This window comes from Anomaloglossus baeobatrachus, chromosome 7 (genome assembly GCF_048569485.1).
Source record: "Anomaloglossus baeobatrachus isolate aAnoBae1 chromosome 7, aAnoBae1.hap1, whole genome shotgun sequence".
NCBI classification, from domain to species: domain Eukaryota; kingdom Metazoa; phylum Chordata; class Amphibia; order Anura; family Aromobatidae; genus Anomaloglossus; species Anomaloglossus baeobatrachus.
The window spans coordinates 232,856,780-232,878,942 of NC_134359.1; positions in this window are offsets into that span (position 1 = coordinate 232,856,780).

A 22,163-nucleotide genomic window follows, 5' to 3' on the forward strand; every position below is an offset into this window, starting at 1 on the left:
GGTCTTTAGCTTGACATGTCTTGGGAATAAGAGTCACACAGCTGAGGAGTTGTGGTCAGCTCTGCGGTCCGAGTTTAATAAATGGTTGTCTCCACTCAACCTGCAGCCTGGTAAGGCCGTGTGCGACAATGCTGCAAACCTGGGTGCGGCACTTCGCCTGGGCAAGGTGACACACGTACCTTGTATGGCTCACGTGTTGAACCTTGTCGTCCAGCAATTTTTAACACACTATCCCGGCCTAGATGGCCTTCTGAACAGGGCACGAAAACTGTCAGCTCACTTCCGCCGTTCAAGCGCCGCAGCAGAGCGACTTGCATCGCTCCAGAAGTCTTTCGGCCTTCCGGTTCATCGCCTGAAATGCGATGTGGCGACACGCTGGAATTCAACTCTCCACATGTTACAGCGACTGTGGCAGCACCGCAGAGCCCTGGTGCAATACGTCATGACGTATAGCCTGGGCCAACGAGATGCAGAGGTGGGGCAGATCACCCTGATGGAGTGGTCTCAGATCAAGGACCTATGCACCCTTCTGCACAGTTTCGACATGGCGACGAATATGTTTAGCTCTGACAATGCCATTATCAGCATGACGATTCCAGTCATTTACATGCTGGAGCACACGCTAAACACTATTCGGAGTCAGGGGGTGGGACAACATGAAGGGGAGGAACTACAGGAGGATTCATATGCGCAAGGGACAACAACATCACCAAGGTCCAGACGTTCATCATCACCAACGCAGCAGGCATGGGACCATGGGGGACAGGGATCGACAAGGGCGCATAGTAGCAGGCGAAATGTTGAGCAAGGTGCAGGAGAACATGAAGAAATGGAGGACGAACTGTCCATGGACATGGAAGACTCAGCGGATGAGGGAGACCTTGGTCAAATTTCAGTTGAAAGAGGTTGGGGGGAGATGTCAGAGGAAGAAAGAACGGGTAGCACCTCTATGCCACAAACACAGCGTGGACTTGGTCCGCATGGCTGCGCAAGACACATGAGTGCCTTTTTGTTGCACTACCTCCAACATGACAGTCGTATTGTCAAAATTAGAAGTGATGATGACTACTGGATTGCCACACTATTAGATCCCCGGTACAAGTCCAAATTTTGTGACATAATTCCAGCCATAGAAAGGGACGCACGTATGCAGGAGTATCAGCAGAAGCTGTTACTCGATCTTAGCTCGGCTTTTCCACCAAACAACCGTGCAGGTGCAGGGAGGGAATCTCCCAGTTGTAACTTGACAAACATGGGACGGTCTCGTCATCTTCAACAGTCTACCCGTACCAGTAGGACCGTATCTGGTGCCGGTAACAGCAATTTTATGGAATCTTTTCATAATTTTTTTAGACCCTCTTTTGCAAGGCCACCAGAGACAACAAGTCTGACACATAGTCAACGGCTGGAGAGGATAATACAGGAGTATCTCCAAATGAACATCGATGCCATGACTGTGCAACTGGAGCCTTGCTCCTTTTGGGCTTCAAACCTAGAAAAATGGCCAGAGCTCGCAACTTACGCCTTGGAGATTTTGTCGTGTCCAGCTGCCAGCGTTGTCTCTGAACGTGTATTCAGTGCTGCTGGGTGTGTGCTGACAGATAAGCGCACGCGTCTCTCCAGTGACAATGTGGACAGACTGACGTTCATCAAAATGAACAAGTCATGGATCCAGAAGGAATTTACTACCCCTGTGTCATCCTGGGGAGAGTAAATGCTTGTTGATTTGGAATGCGCTTGATGCAAATCAAAACATCCTGTTTGCAACTAGTGCCCAAGTGCTGCCACTGATGGGGTGGGTGTCTGTGTGGCCCAATTTTTGGAAAAAAGGGAGACTCCGCTTGGAGTAACCCTTGCTTGCTGTGTTTTTAAAAGAAGCCAAGATGAACAGAGCTGGGATCAGGAAAGACTTTGCTACCTACCCCGGTGTCATGCTGGGGACGGTTAATTATGGCGTATTTTTGAATGTGCTTGATGCAAATGTAGCTGTGAAGTGTACAACTAGGGCACAAGTGCTGCCACTGAATGGGTGGGTGTGTGGGGCCCAATTTTTGGAAAAAAAGGGAGACTCCGCTTGGAGTAACCCTTGCTTGCTGTGTTTTTAAAAGAAGCCAAGATGAACAGAGCTGGGATCAGGAAAGACTTTGCTACCTACCCCGGTGTCATCCTGGGGACGGATAAGAATGGCGTATTTTTGAATGTGCTTGATGCAAATCAAAACATCCTGTTTGCAACTAGGGCCCAAGTGCTGCCACTGATGGGGTGGGTGTCTGTGTGGCCCAATTTTTGGAAAAAAGGGAGACTCCGCTTGGAGTAACCCTTGCTTGCTGTGTTTTTAAAAGAAGCCAAGATGAACAGAGCTGGGATCAGGAAAGACTTTGCTACCTACCCCGGTGTCATGCTGGGGACGGTTAATTATGGCGTATTTTGGAATGTGCTTGATGCAAATCTAGCTGTGAAGTGTACAACAAGGGCACAAGTGCTGCCACTGAATGGGTGGGTGTGTGTGGGGCCCAATTTTTGGAAAAAAAGGGAGACTCCGCTTGGAGTAACCCTTGCTTACATTGTTTTTAAAAGAAGCCAAGATGAACAAGTCATGGGTCAGCAAAGACTTTATCTACCTACCCCGGTGTCATCCTGGGGACGGATAAGAATGGCGTATTTTGGAATGTGCTTGATGCAAATGTAGCTGTGAAGTGTACAACTGGGGCACAACTGCTGCCACTGAAGGGGTGGGTGTGTGTGGGGCCCAATTTTTGGAAAAAAGGGAGACTCCGCTTGGAGTAACCCTTGCTTACATTGTTTTTAAAAGAAGCCAAGATGAACAAGTCATGGGTCAGCAAAGACTTTATCTACCTACCCCGGTGTCATCCTGGGGACGGATAAGAATGGCGTATTTTTGAATGTGCTTGATGCAAATCTAGCTGTGAAGTGTACAACTAGGGCACAAGTGCTGCCACTGAATGGGTGGGTGTGTGTGGGGCCCAATTTTTGGAAAAAAAGGGAGACTCCGCTTGGAGTAACCCTTGCTTGCTGTGTTTTTAAAAGAAGCCAAGATGAACAGAGCTGGGATCAGGAAAGACTTTGCTACCTACCCCGGTGTCATCCTGGGGACGGATAAGAATGGCGTATTTTTGAATGTGCTTGCTGCAAATCTAGCTGTGAATTGTACAACTGGGGCCCAACTGCTGCCACTGAATGGGTGGGTGGGTGTGGGGCCCAATTTTTGGAAAAAAAGGGAGACTATGCTTGGAGTCACCTTGCGGTGTTTTACATGATTTTAGAAGGGCGTGCCATGCCTATATCTGTGTGTCCTCCTCTTTTTCCTTGTCCAGCTGTTTTGTTTTCGCATGAGTATATGTCCTTGTCACTTTCCAATGTGTTTGAGTTGTTTGTCACCTTTTGGACACCTTTGAGGGTGTTTTCTAGGTGTTTTACTGTGTTTGTGATTGCCTGCCATTGTTTCCTATTGGCTCGAGTTCGGTTCGTCGAACGTTCGACGAGCCGAACTCGAACGGGAGGTCCGTTCGGCAAACCGACCTCGAGCCGAACCGGGACCGGTTCGCTCATCTCTAGTTATAAGAAAGTGGGTCAATTTAATGCTGCCGCTTGTTATGCGAGGTGGCCAAAGAGGTTTGCTAGTCTGGGATTCAGCCAGTACACATAGTGCCAATGACATGAAGAACTTCCTTCATGAGAGAAAAGTAGATACAATAATGATTCCTGCAGGAATGACGGCCTATCTCCAGACTCTTGATATTGCAATAAATAAGCCACTCAAGGACCACTTGTACTTCGAAATCAATGACTACATTGAAAATAGAATGGAGAGAAATCAGCGTGGCAACTTTCTGAAACCTAAACTGGAAGACGTTGTGACTTGGGTGAAGAATTCATGGGACAAAATCACTGACAGTTACGTTGCCAGTGCAATACAAGCAGGCTACTTGGACAAGAGGCGCTCATTTCAGGAGAAATTAAGGCAAATGCTTGTAAAGAAAGTGAAGTAACAAGAAATTCACGATGGAATTCAAGATTTGCAGAGTTGTGATGATGTTCCAGAAGAAGATGACATGACTGTTTTTGAAAAAAATGTTGAGTTTTTTTTGTTCATGCATACCAGTTAATGTACATGAAAATACCGTAGGATCTCAAGAAATTCATGGTGAAATTCAAGGTTTGGAGAGTTGTGAAGATTTTCCAGAATGTAATGACATGATTATATCATATTTTCATAAATGTAGATTTTTCGTCAAGCAGAAATGTGTGATTGTTATTCATGGGAAAAAAATAAGCCATCCCCCAAAAATAAGTTCTAGCCCTCTTTTTGGAAACATGGTACATCAGGTTTGATGACAATTCATTTAAGAATGCCAAGTCCATGCTGATATACTCAAAGAAGACTTGATCAGGGGAAGGGGCTGCGGCCACTCCCGCCGCCTTCATCTCCACCATGTAACAAAGTATCATCACTGATGTACATTTCACGGGCTTGGCTATTCCCAGCTTTACTGAGCATGCGGTGGTTGTCATTTCCAACATATACTCAGTGCGAGCACCCTTCTCTCTGTGCAATATCCTTTTCAATGCACTCTGTCAGTGCTCTTCCTCATTGGCTCTAATTTGAAGTGATGAGCTAGCAATAGAGTGCATTGTCAGTGCTTACTGTAAAGAAAGAACCCAGAGATTAGGGAGTGCAGAGACCAGCCTTGCTCCAGGATGTCACATCTGTTTCTGGAGTGAAGCTGATCTTTGCTTTTCCTGCTCACTGGGTTTCCTCCTTAGGCTGCTTTCACACATCCAGTAGGTGCAGAGCCGGCCAGTCCGGCTCTAAAACCTATGCAACGGATGCGGCGAAAAAGCCGCATCCTTTGCATACGTTTTTTAAATGCGGCCCGTCCGGTTTTTGCCGCTTGCGGCATGCTACTGAGCCTGAGCAGTGGAAAGAACCGCATACGGCGGCCAGATGCGGTTTTTGCCGCATCGCGTTGCATTTGGCGTCCATAGGCATGCATTGAAAAATGCGCCGCATCGGCTGGATGCGGTGTGATGCGTTTTTTTTGCCGCACAAAAAAACGTGCCAGGCAACGTTCCATTCGGCCGCAGCATCGGCTAAATCTGCCGCATGTGTCAAAAACCGGACGGAACGCAAGCCCATGCGGCACAATGCGGCACTAATTAAAGTCTATGCAGGAAAAACGCAACCGGCAGCAAAAAAACGGTTGCGTTTTTTCTGCAAAGTGCCGGATTGTGCCGCACAGGAAAAACCGCAGGTGTGAAAGCAGCCTTACAGTGCACACTGACAGCACTCTCTTGCTGGCATATCACTTTTCATCAGAGCTGGCAAGGGAATGTACTGTAACTGTGCATTGAAAAATTTATTGCACAGTGACAAGGGAGCTTGTACTAAGCTTACATTGGAATTGCCAGTCACCGCATTCTCTATAATGATAATACTTCATTTCAGGGTGAGGACAAAGTGGGGACATAGCATTGTAATATAATATTTAATAAAGTACGTTTTTACATTGTGGAGTGATTGATGTATGTTTTATATTCCATACTCTCCTTTTTTATAGTGTCCAGCAATCCTAAACTTGATACATGCATGATTAGTACTATTAGCTCCAATTGGTCATCATTTGCTCCCAATTATAGGATACATACAATTCAGGAAGAGAGCCCTGAGTCAATCCCTGATGAAGACACAAGTGTATTTGAAAACTCGTTGGTTAGTAGCCACTACAGGCCTCTGTACTCAGGTGTGACGTTGTAATGGGGTCAACAAGTCCGACTGTATCCCTTCTGTAGAAATGGCTTTGAATACTGTTCCAGCAATTGCCCACAAGGGGGCAGCGTCGTACTGTACAACGACAAACACAGAGCTGGGAAATTCCCCACAGGAGCTGGTGTGTGAAAAACCAGAAGAGAAGACGCGGGAAAGTGTTGTTCAGCTCCGGAGCTCAGTGAGGAGAGTCCTGCGTGTGGTCTCCCTGAAGAGAGGGCTCGTTTTGCCGCAAAAGTCAGGAAGAAATCACCCGGTGAAAGCAGTTTCTGTCACTCCCAGTCTGCAGAACTTTGTTTTCCTCAGGGAGTTAACCGGACTACCGAGCACCGCCATCTGAGTGTAATTGCGGGGACTGTGACCTGCCTTCTTCTGCCCGGCGTGCTCCGGGACCAAAAGACTACTTATAATCCGTCACCAGCTGGGGAAGATAAAAGAAAAGAAGGAGCTTCATCTCTCCAGCGCTGCACCGGGACCCATCACCGCGAGACCCCAGGCCTGCGACGTGGGAGCGACATCTTCTTTCGGGATAGACTGGTACGTGTTTGTAGGGAAAGTTAGGGAAAGTTGCCGCCATTTTTTTGTTGTTGTTTTTTTCTTGCTGCATACCCGGAAGGAGTGAAAGTCCAGGGGCTTCCTATACCCATGTGTGCAGATAGCTCAGTTGATTGTATTATAAACATGTTTCCTAGTAAAGAAATGTTACTACCGGTAAAATCTGAGTATGGGGATTTTGTTGGAATAGAGCATACACACACACCCGCGGCCCTCCCATCGGTCGCTTCATGTGGCGTAGTCGGCAGGATGTGTGACCAACAAAATCATCCCCCGGTAGTAACTTATAACCAGACAGCTCCCCCGCCGTCTATTGTCAATCAGGTGAGGAAGTTTGACGGACGGAACTATCCTGTAACGGAATGGACTGAACAACTTAAGATAGTGGGGGAAATGTATAACACTGACCCTAAGACCTTAGCAGAAATGGCCATGCTAACACTAGAAGGGGAAGCGTGGACGACAGTCAGGCTGGAGACGGTTAGGGGCCAGCGTACGTTGGATGACTTAGTGCGGGTGCTGGAGAACACCTATGGACCGACCACATATGCGGGAACATTGCGCTATATGTTTTTCCGGCGGACGCAACTCGAGTCGGAGGACATCCCTCAATATGCCAATGCCCTTCAAGTGCTACTAGAACAAGCCTGTAGAAAAGAAGAACAGATAGCTAGTACGGGTACCCGTGACCTGGTGTTGAGAGATCAGTTTGTGACCGGATTGAGAGACCCGTACCTTAACCGCTCATTGCAAGATCTACTCCGGATAAATCCGGCCTTTACGTTCGCTGAGGCCAAACAAGAAGCTATAGAACGTTCAAGGGGGCCTGTCGTGGAGACACAGACATATACCGCGGCTTGCAGGTCCATATCTGATATCGGGACGCCGAACAGCAACACGGAGGAACTGAAACAGATGGTGGCAGAGTTGCAGAAACAGGTGTTACAGCTCACCTTAGATCAACAGGCGGGCCGGCAAGCGAGACAACAACCCAGCCGGCCGATGGGAAGATGCTGGACATGCGGCGATCCCCGCCATAGAGCCAACCGTTGCCCTCAGAACTTTCAAGCTCCTCCACAGTCCGATCTACCAGAACCAGCAAGTCAGGTCCCACAACAGAGGCCGCCTTTAAACTAGACGCCCCTGTCAAAGAGGCTCACTCGACAGGGGATGCCAAAGAGAGGGGTGTAGGAAAACAGAGCCAGCCACGGAACAAACTTGCATCAAATAGCCCCACCCTAGAAGTATTACTGGAAGGGATCGCCGTACAAGGGTTAATGGATACTGGGTCTCAGGTATCCACTATCTCCGAGCAGTTCTACGAAGAATGTCTAAAGCCGCGAGTTGCCTATGACCCTGATACCGCCATCAAGATCAAAGCAGCCAATAATCTACCCATTCCGGTGTCGGGAGTTGCCTGGATGAACACCGAAATCTGTGGCCAAGATCTCGGGAAGAGAGGGATAATTGTGGTCAGGGAAGGCTTTGAACCAGAAACGCCCATGATTATTGGGATGAACATCTTGAAGGACCTGAATCTGGTGCTGTTTACCAAGAAGGGGCCCAAGTACTGGCAAGGAGTGACCGCACATAAGGCCACCCGCCGTGCCTTTCAACAAGTGGTCCGGACCTGCAACCTCCAGCGAATGACCGAAGAACAGCTGCCGCTGGCCACGGTCACCGTACCCCGCCATACTAGGATCACCTTACCAGCTGGAAAAGAGACAGTTATCTCACTACCCCTTGGCACCATGAGACAGTTTGAAGGCGTGGAGGTGCTGATTGAGCCGCGCTCCCCGAGGGAGGGGAAGCTGAACCCACTAGTCGCTCGAACTCTAGCAGTAGTGAGAAAGGGAAGAATTCCTGTCAGGCTGGGCAACACGGCTAATGTGAGCGTTGACCTAGAAGCCGGGACACAGCTCGGCCGAGTCTACGCTCTAACCGAAGAGGTGAACCCTATGAGCCCCCTCCAGTTTGTACCGTCTACAGAGGGAGATTGGACAGTGACGGTCTCTACCATGGCCGCTGTCGCGGGTGACACCAACGTGGGGCGAGAACTCCGAGAGAAGTGTCAGTTGGACGTATCCCAATACTCCAAACGGGAGGTGTCTCAGGTGGAAGAGCTACTCCAAGAGCATCAGGCGTCCTTTGCCCGGCACGACACCGATTTTGGGTGCACCACCAGTATCAAACACGAGATCCCCACCGGTGACACTGCTCCTATCCGTGAAAGGTACCGCCAAATTCCTCCCCAGCAATACCAAGAAGTGAAAAATCTCCTGAATTCCATGCTACACGCGGGAGTGGTACGGGAAAGCCAGAGCCCCTGGGCGGCGCCGGTAGTGTTAGTCAAGAAGAAGGACGGATCCCTGAGATTCTGTGTGGACTACCGCCGTTTGAATGCTTGCACCATCCGGGACTCGTACCCTCTGCCAAGGATCGAAGAATCCCTGACAGCCCTGAAGAAAGCCAAATACTTCTCCTCGTTGGATCTGGCCAGCGGATATTGGCAGGTACCTATGCATGAGAAAGATAGAGAGAAGACTGCTTTCATCTTACCCATGGGCCTGTACGAGTTTGACCGGATGCCCTTTGGTCTGAACAACGCGCCGGGGACTTTCCAGCGGCTGATGGAGCGCTGCTTGGGAGACTTCAACTTCGACTTCACCCTCATCTATCTGGACGACATTGTAGTCTATTCGGCCACATTTGAAGAACACCTGCAGCAGCTGGGCCGTGTGTTCAGTAGGTTGAGGGAACATGGCCTGAAGTTGAAACCCAACAAGTGCCGTCTTCTGCAGCCCGAGATCAATTACCTGGGTCACCGGATCTCAGCCGAAGGCGTCCAGCCATCTTCAGAGAAGATAGCCGCCGTACGGGATTGGCCGCAGCCCACAAACGTCAAGGAGGTCAGGGCTTTCCTGGGGTTGGCCGGCTACTACCGCCGGTTCATCAAAAACTTCGCCCGGCTTGCTGCACCCTTGCAGGATCTGCTTCGAGGGACCACCAACAGCCCCAGAGGACGACTCATCCGCTGGGGACCCAGCCAGGAAGACTCCTTCCAAGCCCTAAAGGGTGCCTTAACGTCTCCCCCCATCCTGGCATATGCGGACTACAACCTGCCCTTCCAACTACACACCGATGCCAGTTTACAGGGTCTAGGGGCAGTACTTTCACAGGTCCAGGACGGCAAGGAACGGGTCATAGCCTATGCCAGTCGGTCCCTACATGAGGGCGAGAAGAACCCCACCAATTATAGCTCGTTCCGGCTGGAGCTGTTGGCCCTAACGTGGGCTATGGCGGAGAAATTTGCAGGGTATCTCACGGGGACCGAAGTACTAGTCCTGACCGATAACAACCCGTTGGCCCATCTAGAAAATGCGAAGCTCGGAGTCATGGAGCAGCGTTGGATGGCTCGGCTCTCCAAGTTCAATTACAAGATCAAGTATCGGGCTGGCGCTGAGAACCAAAATGCGGACAGCCTGTCTAGAGTGTCATACCCCTTACTCAACCGAGACCGGGATGAAGAATTAGAAGGGGACGAGACACCTGACTTTGCAAAGCTCGCCCAACAGATGGTGGATCACCGCCAGCTCGTTGTGGGCGAAGCTGGAACTCCGGTGGGAGTCGCCTTGCCACCCCAGGAGTGGTGCAGGATTCAGGACCAGAACCCCGATTGGGCTCTACTCAAACAATGGGTGAAACGGCAGCAGAAGCCTCCCGCCGATATACGGGCGCGACTGTCTACCGGGACCTTGACCCTGCTCAGCCAGTGGGACCGGCTGATTCTGAGAGAAGGAGTGCTATACCGGAAGGTTCTCTTGTCACACATGCTGGAAGAATGCGCACAAGTTGTAGTGCCTGAACAATTGGCCCGTGAGATGGTGGTCCAGGCCCACAAAAGGAATGGACACTTCGGAATGGACAAGACTTTTCGGTGGGTTCAACAGTCCATCTATTGTCCGGGGCTCCGCAAGCTGGTTGAAGACGTCTGCCAGACCTGTCGCACCTGTGAACTACACAAGTCCTCTGAGCAGCGTGCACCTGTTCAGACAATTAAAACATCCAGACCCCTTGAGCTGTTGATGGTGGATTATCTGCTGGTTGGGACGGCGAGCAGTGGCTATCAGTATTGTTTAGTCATGGTGGATCACTTCACAAAATTCGCTGTCGCTGTCGCTACCAAAGACCAGACGGCTGAATCGGCTGCTCGGGCCATCTGTCGACAGTTCATCCATGTCTACGGGTGCCCGGAGAGGTTGCACTCCGACCAGGGGGCTTGTTTCGAGGGCCGAGTCATCGAAGAGCTGCACCAGATGTATGGGATCCAGAAGTCGAGGACCACTCCTTATCACCCACAAGGGAACGGTGCATGTGAACGCTTCAACCGGACCCTACTCCAGCTGATCCGCACCTTGGCCGATGATAAGAAAGACCAATGGCCTCAATTCCTTCCTGATTTAGTATGGGCCTATAACAACCAGGTCCACTCTGTGACTGGCTACACTCCACACACCCTTCTCTTTGGTCGCCCCGGAAAAGGGGTCCATGACCTGAACCTATTTCGCCCTGGAGTTGACGTCTGCCATAACTACCCCTCCTGGCTAAATGCTCACCGACAGAAGATGGAGACGGTACACCGACTGGTGAGCAAACAAATCCGGGGCCAGATACATGCTGATCCACTCCCCGTGCAAGAGCAACCCTTGAAGTTGGGACAGCCAGTCCTGCTCCGTATCAAGAAGCCCCAAGGGAAACTTCGAGCCAAGTGGGAGACTGAGGTTTACCGGGTAATCGAACGCCCCTACCCCAACGGGCATGTATACCGAGTGCGGGGTGAAGACAATCACAGCATCCGCACTGTGCACCGAAATATGTTGCGGCCCTGCCGATCCCAGCCTGACTCCCCTACCACAGTACCCGGAGGGGATGACACTACCAACACGACTGACGACACGGACGTTTCCCGGCACAGTGATCACCTTGACTCTGAGATCAGTGACCTCCCTACACAACCCAGTTCTTTCCCCGGGGTGCTGACTGGAGTGGGGCGTAGAGACAGTGACAGGGAGGGGAACAACCGACCCTTGAGGCGCACTGACCGCACCACTGCTGGGATCCCGCCCGGGCGGTCTTACAGGGACCAGTACGTATGGCCCACTTCTCAACCAACCCCTGTAACATCTGCAGTCATCGCTGCCTGGGAACCGACGGTAGTTGACAGGGACTGCCAACCTTTAAGTGGGGGGGTATGTAATGGGGTCAACAAGTCCGACTGTATCCCTTCTGTAGAAATGGCTTTGAATACTGTTCCAGCAATTGCCCACAAGGGGGCAGCGTCGTACTGTACAACGACAAACACAGAGCTGGGAAATTCCCCACAGGAGCTGGTGTGTGAAAAACCAGAAGAGAAGACGCGGGAAAGTGTTGTTCAGCTCCGGAGCTCAGTGAGGAGAGTCCTGCGTGTGGTCTCCCTGAAGAGAGGGCTCGTTTTGCCGCAAAAGTCAGGAAGAAATCACCCGGTGAAAGCAGTTTCTGTCACTCCCAGTCTGCAGAACTTTGTTTTCCTCAGGGAGTTAACCGGACTACCGAGCACCGCCATCTGAGTGTAATTGCGGGGACTGTGACCTGCCTTCTTCTGCCCGGCGTGCTCCGGGACCAAAAGACTACTTATAATCCGTCACCAGCTGGGGAAGATAAAAGAAAAGAAAAGACCGAGGAGCTTCATCTCTCCAGCGCTGCACCGGGACCCATCACCGCGAGACCCCAGGCCTGCGACGTGGGAGCGACATCTTCTTTCGGGATAGACTGGTACGTGTTTGTAGGGAAAGTTAGGGAAAGTTGCCGCCATTTTTTTGTTGTTGTTTTTTTCTTGCTGCATACCCGGAAGGAGTGAAAGTCCAGGGGCTTCCTATACCCATGTGTGCAGATAGCTCAGTTGATTGTATTATAAACATGTTTCCTAGTAAAGAAATGTTACTACCGGTAAAATCTGAGTATGGGGATTTTGTTGGAATAGAGCATACACACACACCCGCGGCCCTCCCATCGGTCGCTTCAACGTCACTCGCTCAGCTTCTATAGACTCTGCATCCGGTGCCTTGCTGCGTTGCTGGGCATGCCGTCAGCCAAGGTGTCCCTGCAGCAGCATCGCACCCAGCAGAATGGGGCTCTCACTGCTGTGTCGGGATCGACCCGGACAGTACCCTGTACCTGGCACTTCCCCTGGGGCATATCTCTAACTTTGGGACCGCTGACCACACAGAGGACTTAATTAATCTGTGGAACCCCCTTCGGCCCATCTCTTTTATTAGAGGAAGGTACCTGTTAGATTGTGCTCCATATTACTTATCTATCACCTATCTGGAGTCACCTGCTACCTCACACATTGGTGTCCAGCATTACATCTGAGGTCAAAGTGATTTGTTATCACCACTCCTTATGATATGCACGGTACCCATTATTACATGTATCTTATGACTGAGTATTTTTTTATACCCCTTTTAAGATATTTATTCAGCCCAGCTTTTCCATTTGTCTGGTCCTTTTGTGACGCCCTGGACTAGTCAGGTCGTCCCAGGTAGTCCCATGCACACACACCCCCTCCCTAAAAAGGTGACAGCAGCCAAACTTAAAAACCTTGTCACCACCCTCCAGGTTTGATGTCCACACCAGGGGGGTGGAGCCAGGTGGTTGGCTCCGCCCACCGAGGAGTTCACAGGCCTGGAGGCGGGAAAAAGCAGTAGTTCTAGAGAGTAGTTTGACAGTGGAGGAGAGAAGTCAAGTTCAGGGGCAGACCTGTGACCAGGCCTGCCAACAGTCTACTCAGGTAGCTGGGTTGGAGCCCAGTCACTTCTGGCAAGGAAGCAGATGGTGGTGGCTGCCTGGAGGAGCTGGGATTACAGCCGGTGGAACCGTAGGGACGGGGGTGGCAAGCCAGTACCGAACCAGGGAACCGATTGGAAACCGGAGCACCAGGAGGGGTACTCAGACCCAGTACGAAGCCCAGAATCCACAGGGCTGAGTCGAATCAACTGATTGAGCACTGGACTTTAGGACCTTTCCCACACAAGACCCGACTGAAGACAACAGCCCAACCATTAGGGTAAAGCCACCGCCAAGGCATAGAGACCCAAGGGGCCAGCGTCTGCGGGCAAACAGGGCTCTCCCGACATCCAGCAAGCCGGGGAGCGGACTACCATTGCTTAGGCATAGGAGTGAAAACATTCACATAAAGAGGTGCAGGAGAAAGGCGGAAACCACCAACCTGTTAAGGGAGAAGCTGCAGCTGGCTGTGGGCCCCGTTCATCACCCCGTTTGGTTTACCAGAGACTCCAGTGTGTTGTGTCATAGTGAGTACACCAGTGCCTTCGGGCCGCGCACCGCGCCGCAACGCACCAGCACCCAGCATGCATCCATCCCTACACTTCAGCACCTCCCTCGGGCCCCCGGGTCCATCACTCCCCTACCCACGGAGGGGTCAACACCAAGCTGCACAACACCATCCCCGGGAGGCCTAGTCAATGGCCACGGTGGTGTCCATCCATTCACCACAACCCGTGGGTGGCGTCACAAACTTATATCCCTTACAAACCACCGTGGCCCCGGCCGTGGAACTCCCCACCGAAGTCCCTGCTTGTAGCGTCAACCCCCTTGCAGAGCGACATGACCCCCGGGTCCGGGAGGAGCTCGAGCCACCCACCATACGAGCACGGATCCAAGCAGCTCGGCAACCGGCCGAGTCCGCGGGGCGGTACACTTTCATTTGGGCAAACCCTGATGTGTATAATGCTTGCAGACTGATTATTGCAGCAGCACACATATATACTGTATATACATTTGATTTTTAATTAAAGTATATTAGAAAAGCAACTAGGCTATTACAACAAATAAACATTTAGGATTAAGTTAGGGACCCTTTAATATCAAGTTGTTTTTTGCTGTGATCGCAACAAAAAACACAACTTGACCACAGTGTATCAGTGCAGTTTAATGTTTGTATAATGTATAATGCTCGCCGCAGCACGGCGAGTGTGGATGTCTGAACCCACTACTGTAGACCTGTAGCTGACCACAAGCAGGACATGGGAGAGCGTAGTTGGTGGGCAATAAACAAGGTTTATTGATAATCCTTAAACAGGAAAGGAGTGCGAGGGTGACCGGGAGAGGCTCCACTGGGCCATGCACTGGACTCCCCTAGAAGAGCAACCGAGAGCAAACGCCTATACAGGGGCTGTCTGGCCCAACCCCAGGGGGCCTAAATGCACGATCTCCAAGACAGTGGTTACGACTCACCGCGTCACAGGGTTAGAGCAAAGTCTCTGGTTAGTGTACCCAGACAGTGGCATGGCACAACGTGTGAAGACACGGCAAACAGGAAGGTTCAGTGGAAGTGGCTCCACCGGATGCGGCACCGCTGTTACAACAAAGCTCTATGGATGTGAAACCGCAAGTGAAGCTTGACACCAAGGAGGAGGCACAGCTTAGAGGTCCTTTTGGCAACAGAAGCAGCAGTTCCAGAGGCACAGTAAAGACAAGTAAATCTAAGGATAGAAAATGTCACATTAGTAAAAGGCACAGGAAGAGATACGCAGCGCTACCAAGACACTGACAACATACCTAAGGATAGAAAATGTTGCCCAAGCACTTCCCATACGGGGAAGTCCGCTTTATATACACAGAGCTGCTCAGCAATAGGCTAGGAGGGAATTGCACTCAGAACAGCTCAGTACTAACAGGACACGCGATGATGTCAGAGGGAGGAGAGGCGTCAAAGATCACATGATCCTTAGTGCATGCTGAATTCTGCAGTGTTACTATGAATGCAGGAGAACATGGAGCATGCGTGAGCTGTGTCAGCTTACTGGAAATGGTAAGTACAGAACGGATAGAAGCTGTTCCAGCCCTGGTGACGCTGCAGAGACGTCCCCGGTCCCCATGGCCAGCGGGAGCCAGAGTCACAGCGCTTGAGGATGGCACAGGATGAGGCATGATAAAGGTCTGCTAACTGAGCCTGATGATCACTTGATTACCTTATACAAATAGACAATTTTCTCGCAACATTGGTAGTGGCAATCATTCTGAGGGCTAGTAGGAACAGTTTTGCATGTTCTACATTCATACCGTGTTTTTCCAAAAATAAGCACTCCCCCAAAAATAAGCCCCAGCAGTGATTTTCAGCATTGTCAGAGCAAGGCTTAAATATAAGCCCTATCCCAAAAATAAGCCCTATTCGTGGTTCAATAATGAAGTGTCCATGCAGATAAAAAAGTTAAAGATATTGCAGGACACTTCATTATAGACAGCGGCACCCCACAATCATACTCACAGATGCCAAGCGGGAGGCCCTGCAGTGGATTACACACCTGCACACATCAGATCTCACACCTGCACACAAATGAGATCTCACACCTGCATACATCAGATCACACACAATCACCCATCAGATTACACAAACACACACTCACCACATCCAGCGATGCCAATTTCTTCTGGCCGGCAGAATCCTGAGATGCAGTGTGGTGGAACACCAGGACCTGTGGCTGTGGATGGAATGCTTACAGGACCTGCGATTCATAACTTCCTCCCATCTTTCCCTGCAGCCGGAGGCATTCTGTACCACCGGATGTGGTGAATGACTAGTGATTGTGTGTGTGTGATCAGATTGGTGATTATGTCGCGGGCGGAGGAGGGGACGCCGCGCTCTCCCACTGCTCGGGCCCGGCTGCTGCGGCCTCCTGCTGCTCGGTGGCTCGAGCGAGGGGCCAGATCCCGGGGACTCGAGCGGCGCTCCTCGCCCGTGAGTGAAAGGGGATTGGGTTTTGGGATAGTTTATTGTCCGTGACGCCACCCACGGTTGTGGTGATTTGTTAACACCACCGCTGCTCTGTATGGGGAGCCCGGGAGTGATGGTATGGAGCAGCCAGTTGTTGATGTGCCCTCCGTGGGCAGGGGTTGTGGTGCTCCCGGGGCCCGGTGATGGGATTGGGATGGTGGACAGGCGGGTCTAGGGCCTGTGGAGGTGCAGGGGCGCAGGGACAGCGCTGTGCCGCACGGCACGGAGGTACTCACTCAGCCAGTAAACACGACACAGTTCTCGGTAAACAAACGGCTGGTTGGACGGGTCCCTTGGACGGTTCACGGTGCTGATGTTCCCTGCAGTTAGCGGTGACGGTCTCTTCCCTGCACCTATGAAAGTCTCTTTGGTAGCGATGGGTCCCCACCGGTTACCCACTCCTCGGCTTCAAGCTGGGCCGAAGGAGCTCTACTTTGCCCGCAGGCGCTGGCCCTGGGAAACTGGTGCCCTGGCAGTGGTGGTGTCTCCCCTTCACGGTCGGGCTGTTGCCTTCAATCGGGACTTGGTTGTTAGGAGACAGACATCCCCTTCACTGACGGATTTGGCAAATTATGGTGACTCCTAGCCTTGCCGGGATCTGAAAGGCCCCTGCCCTGGTGCTGACTGTTCTTCGTATACTGCTCCGGTACCGCCGGGTCACCACCCGTCCGCGGTCCTTCCAGCAACATCCAAGCAGTCCCCCTGCAGACTATCACCGCCGTCTGCTGACCTTGCTGTCACAGTCCGGGGCACACACCCGGACCAACTTCAGGCTTTACAAACTGTTTCTTTTCACTGTCTCTACTCTCACTGTTTACTCCTTCCACTTCTTCCTCCAAACTCTATCTGCCTGGTTCTTCTTGCCTCCAGGGCTGTGAACTCCTGGGTGGGCGGGGCCCACCGCCTGGCCCACCCCCTGGTGTGGACATCAGCCCCTGGAGGAAGGCAACAAGGATTTTAGGTTAGCTTGGTGTTCCTGCAGGGAATGTGGGGTGCATGTGATGTTGTGACCTGTGACCCCTGGCTTGCCCAGGGCGTCACAATTATGTATGTGTATGAGTGTGTGTGCACGTTCTGATGTATGTGAGTGTGTCGACCAGAAGCAGGGGAGGACGGTGTGAAGCATACCTGCAGAGAGGGTCCACTGGAGATCACAGGGAGGACCTGGAGCAACGCAGACGCCCGGGGTCTGGTAAGTATGAGTGTCTCGGAAAGGGGGTGTTCTTTTTTGGGGGGTAAACTTACCCTCAATCATGTTACTCTAAGAATAAGACTTTCACTAAAAATAAGCCCTAGCGCTTTTTGGGGGCAAAATAAAATAATAAGACAGCGCCTGATTTTTGGAAAAACACAGTAGATCAGAAGCTTTGTAAAAAATAAAAAAAGGTAATCTCTGTGAGCTTTTAATATTTTATTTTCTTATTGAATTTTTATCCTCTCTATAAAATAACTCTAGGAAAATATTTTGTTTTCATATTTACATTGAACAGATGGCACATATAACATGTGCTGCAAAGTGACTGCTAATTTATTGATTGCCTAATAAGAAGTCTCAAGGAACAAACACAATGCCATAAATTTAATATATTATTTGATTATGCCTTATTTGTCATCCTTGGAGGCGAACTAGATCAGGCAGAAGAAAAGAAGATCAGAGAAGAGAACTTTCTTTAATTCTTATGCTTTTCTAACTATTTCAGATAAGACATTTCTTTGCCACCTGCTGTGTTTCATGCATCTAATAACACTTAATATGTACCAGAATTGGCCGGTATTTGATGGGCTTAGATGAATAGTAATAAGCCAGCAACATAGCGGTTTCAGAATACCTGGCAGAGACCAGTAGCGTCACCTGCCAGGGAAGCCCCAGTCTCCTGCTTGCCAGGTATGACCAATCTGTCGTCGGCTTTTTACAATTCATCTAAGGCCGGTTTCACACATGCGGCATTTTGCCGCTTTGCCGGATCTGTCACACTCCAGTACAGTGCAATACAGTACAATAGCATCGCGGCAAGCTCTGGTCACATGCTGTCATGTGACCAGAGCTTGCCGCAATGCCATTGTACTGTATTGCACTGTACTGGAGTGTGACGGATCCGACAAAGCAGCGAAATGGTGGATGTGTGACACCAGAATAAGCCAACAACAGAGCGCAAGGATGAGCCCCTGAAATTAGCATCACTGTTGATGCTTAATTTCAGGGAGGGGGGCAAAGATTGCAACAGGGATTGCTGCCTCTGCCCCCTGTTGTGATAGTGCTTTGTTTGACTGTATCAGCATGCACTGGGAATTCTCAAACAAAGCTTCATTAGACAGCAAGTGAAAATTAAAAAATAGAAAATATGTTAGAGTTAAGCGGGCTTTACACGCTGCGACATCGCTAGCATCGGCTTGCAATGTTGAGTGCGATAGCACCCGCCCCCGTCGTACGTGCGATATTGTGTGATCGCTGCCGTAGCGAACATTATCGCTACGGCAGCGTCACACGCACATACCTGCTCTGCGACGTCGCTCTGGCCGGTGATCCGCCTCCTTTTTAAGGGGGCGGGTCGTGCGGCGTCACAGCGACGTCACACGGCAGCCGTCCAATAACAGAGGAGGGGCGGAGATGAGCGGCTGTAACATCTCGCCCACCAGGGCTGTATTTTGCCTTCGTGCTGCCCTAGGCACTTTAAGTGGTCGCGCCCCTTAGTGACAACGTAACACTGAGTTTTCGCACACGACATCTGTTTAAGGCAGATCTACTCTGTAAAACACTTGAAAAAGTATCAATGAGAAACGAAGGGCACTAACCCCCCCCCCAATGGGGATCACCACAGGCACATCAAAACATAGCATGAGTATAAAATATTCCCCCCACACCGTCCCCACTTATATACTGTGACTGTCACACTGCCGCTAATAAACTACACACTGCCCTCCCTTATAAATTATACCCACCACACCTTCCTCAATTATGAAATATGATCTGGACATTGACCTCACATCATGCTGCCCCCTCCTCACAATGTCCCATGCATGCTGCCCCCTCCTCACAATGTCCCATGCATGCTGCCCCCTCCTCACAATGTCCCATGCATGCTGCCCCCTCCTCACAATGTCCCATGCATGCTTCCCCCTCCTCACAGTGTCCCATGCATGCTGCCCCCTCCTCACAATGTCCCATGCTTGCTGCCCCCTCCTCACAATGTCCCATGCTTGCTGCCCTCTCCTCATAATGTCCCATGCATGCTGCTCCCTCCTCACAGTTTCCCATGCATGCTGCCCCCTCCTCACAATGTCCCTTGCATGCTGCCCCCTCCTCACAATGTCCCATGCATGCTTCCCCGTCCTCACAATGTCCCATGCATGCTGCCCCCTCCTCACAATGTCCCATGCATGCTGCCCCTCTCCATGAGCTCCTAATGCTGCCTTCCTCTTTTTCATAATGACACCTCCATGCTGCCCCATTCATCATCCACCACACTAACGCTTATGCTGAGACAACCCTCCCACACACACACACACACACACACACTACCCCACTCTTGATATTGACTCCCCTACATTGCTCCACTCCATTCTGAGCCCACACATGCTGCCCCTTCTCCATAATGAGCTCCCAATGCTGCCACCCTCTCATTCTGAGTCCTTACACTCCCCCGCCATCGATTTTGTCATTGCACTATCCCTCAACCCTTGTCCTCTGTCTCTAGGATTGGCCCCTCTCTCCCATTCCCCCAGCAGCAGCCGCTCTCCCCCGCCTTCACCAGCAGCCTCTCCCCCAGCATCAGCCTCTCTCCCCCCAGCCCCCCCAGTATCAACCTCTCTCCCCCCAGCGTCCCCCAGCTTCAGCCTCTCTCCCCCCAGCCTCCCCCTGCTTCAGCCTCTCTCCCCCAGCTTCCCCCAGCATCAGCCTCTCTCCCCCAGCTTCCCCCAGCATCAGCCTCTCTCCTCCCAGCCTCCCCCAGCATCAGCCTCCCCCTCCCAGCCTCCCCCAGCATCAGCCTCCCCCAGCATCAGCCTCTCTCCTCCCAGCCTCCCCCAGCATCAGCCTCCCTCAGCATCAGCCTCCCTCCTCCCAGCCTCCCCCAGCATCAGCCTTCCCCCTCCCAGCCTCCCCCAGCAAAAGCCTCCCCCTCTTAGCCTCCCCCAGCATCAGCCTCTCTCCTTCCAGCCTCCCCCAGCATCAGCCTCCCTCAGCATCAGCCTCTCTCCTCCGAGCCTCCCGCAGCATCAGCCTCTCCCAGCATCAGCCTCTCCCAGCATCAGCCTCTTTCCTCCCAGCCTCCCCCAGCATCAGCCTCTCTCCTCCCAGCCTCCCCCAGCATCAGCCTCCTTCAGCATCAGCCTCCCTACTCCCAGCCTCCCCCAGCATTAGCCTCTCTCCTCCCAGCCTCCCCCCTCCCAGCCTTCCTCAGCATCAGCCTCCCTCCTCCCAGCCTCCCCCAGCATCAGCCTCCCTCCTCCATGCCTCCCCCAGCATCATCCTCCCCCAGCACCAGCCTCCCCCAGCATCAGCCTTCTCCTCCCAGCCTCCCCCAGCAACAGTCTCCCCCAGCAATCAGCCTCCCTCAGCATCAGCCTCCCTCCTCCCAGCCTCCCCCAGCATCAGCCTCCCCCCTCCTAGCCTCCCCCAGCATCAGCCTCTCTCCTCCCAGCCTCCTCCAGCATCAGCCTCTCTCCTCCGAGCCTCCCGCAGCATTAGCCTCTCCCAGCATCAGCCTCCCTCAGCATCAGCCTCCCTCAGCATCAGCCTCCCTCCTCCGAGCCTCCCCCAGCATCAGCCTCTCTCCTCCCAGCCTCCCTCAGCATCAGCCTCCCTCCTCCCAGCCTCCCACAGCATCAGCCTCCCTCCTCCCAGCCTCCCCCAGCATCAGCCTCCCCCAGCACCAGCCTCTCTCCTCCCAGCCTCCCCCAGCATCAGCCTCTCTCCTCCCAAACTCTCCCAGCATCAGCCTCCCCCAGTATCAGCCTCTCTCCTCCGAGCCTCCCGCAGCATCAGCCTCTCCCAGCATCAGCCTCCCTCAGCATCAGCCTCTTTCCTCCCAGCCTCCCCCAGCATCAGCCTCCTTCAGCATCAGCCTCCCTTCCCCCATCCTCCCCCAGCATCAGCCTCTCTCCTCCCAGCCTCCCCCCTCCCAGCCTCCCTCAGCATCAGCCTCCCTCCTCCCAGCCTCCCACAGCATCAGCCTCCCTCCTCCCAGCCTCCCCCAGCATCAGCCTCCCCCAGCACCAGCCTCTCTCCTCCCAGCCTCCCTCAGCATCAGCCTCTCTCCTCCCAAACTCTCCCAGCATCAGCCTCCCCCAGTATCAGCCTCTCTCCTCCAGGCCTCCCCCTCTCTCCTCCCAGCCTCCCCCAGCATCAGCCTCCCTCAGCATCAGCCTCTCTCCTCCGAGCCTCCCACAGCATCAGCCCCTCCCAGCATCAGCCTCCCTCAGCATCAGCCTCTTTCCTCCCAGCCTCCCCCAGCATCAGCCTCCCTCAGCATCAGCCTCCCTCCTCCCAGCCTCCCCCAGCATCAGCCTCTCTCCTCCCAGCCTCCCCCCTCCCTCAGCATCAGCCTTCCTCCTCCCAGCCTCAAACAGCATCAGCCTCCCTCCTCCCAGCCTCCCACAGCATCAGTCTCCCCCAGCACCAGCCTCCCCCAGCACCAGCCTCTCTCCTCCCAGCCTCCCCCAGCATCAGCCTCTCTCCTCCCAAACTCTCCCAGCATCAGCCTCCCCCAGTATCAGCCTCTCTCCTCCCAGCCTCCCCCTCTCTCCTCCCAGCCGCCCCCAGTATCAGCCTCTCTCCTCCTAGCCTCCCTCTCTCTCCTCCGAGCCTCCCGAAGCATCAGCCTCTCCCAGCATCAGCCTACCTCAGCATCAGCCTCTTTCCTCCCAGCCTCCCCCAGCATCAGCCTCTCTCCTCCCAGCCTCCCCCCTCCCAGACTCCCTCAGCATCAGCCTCCCTCCTCCCAGCCTCCCCCAGCATCAGCCTCCTTCAGCATCAGCCTCCCTTCCCCC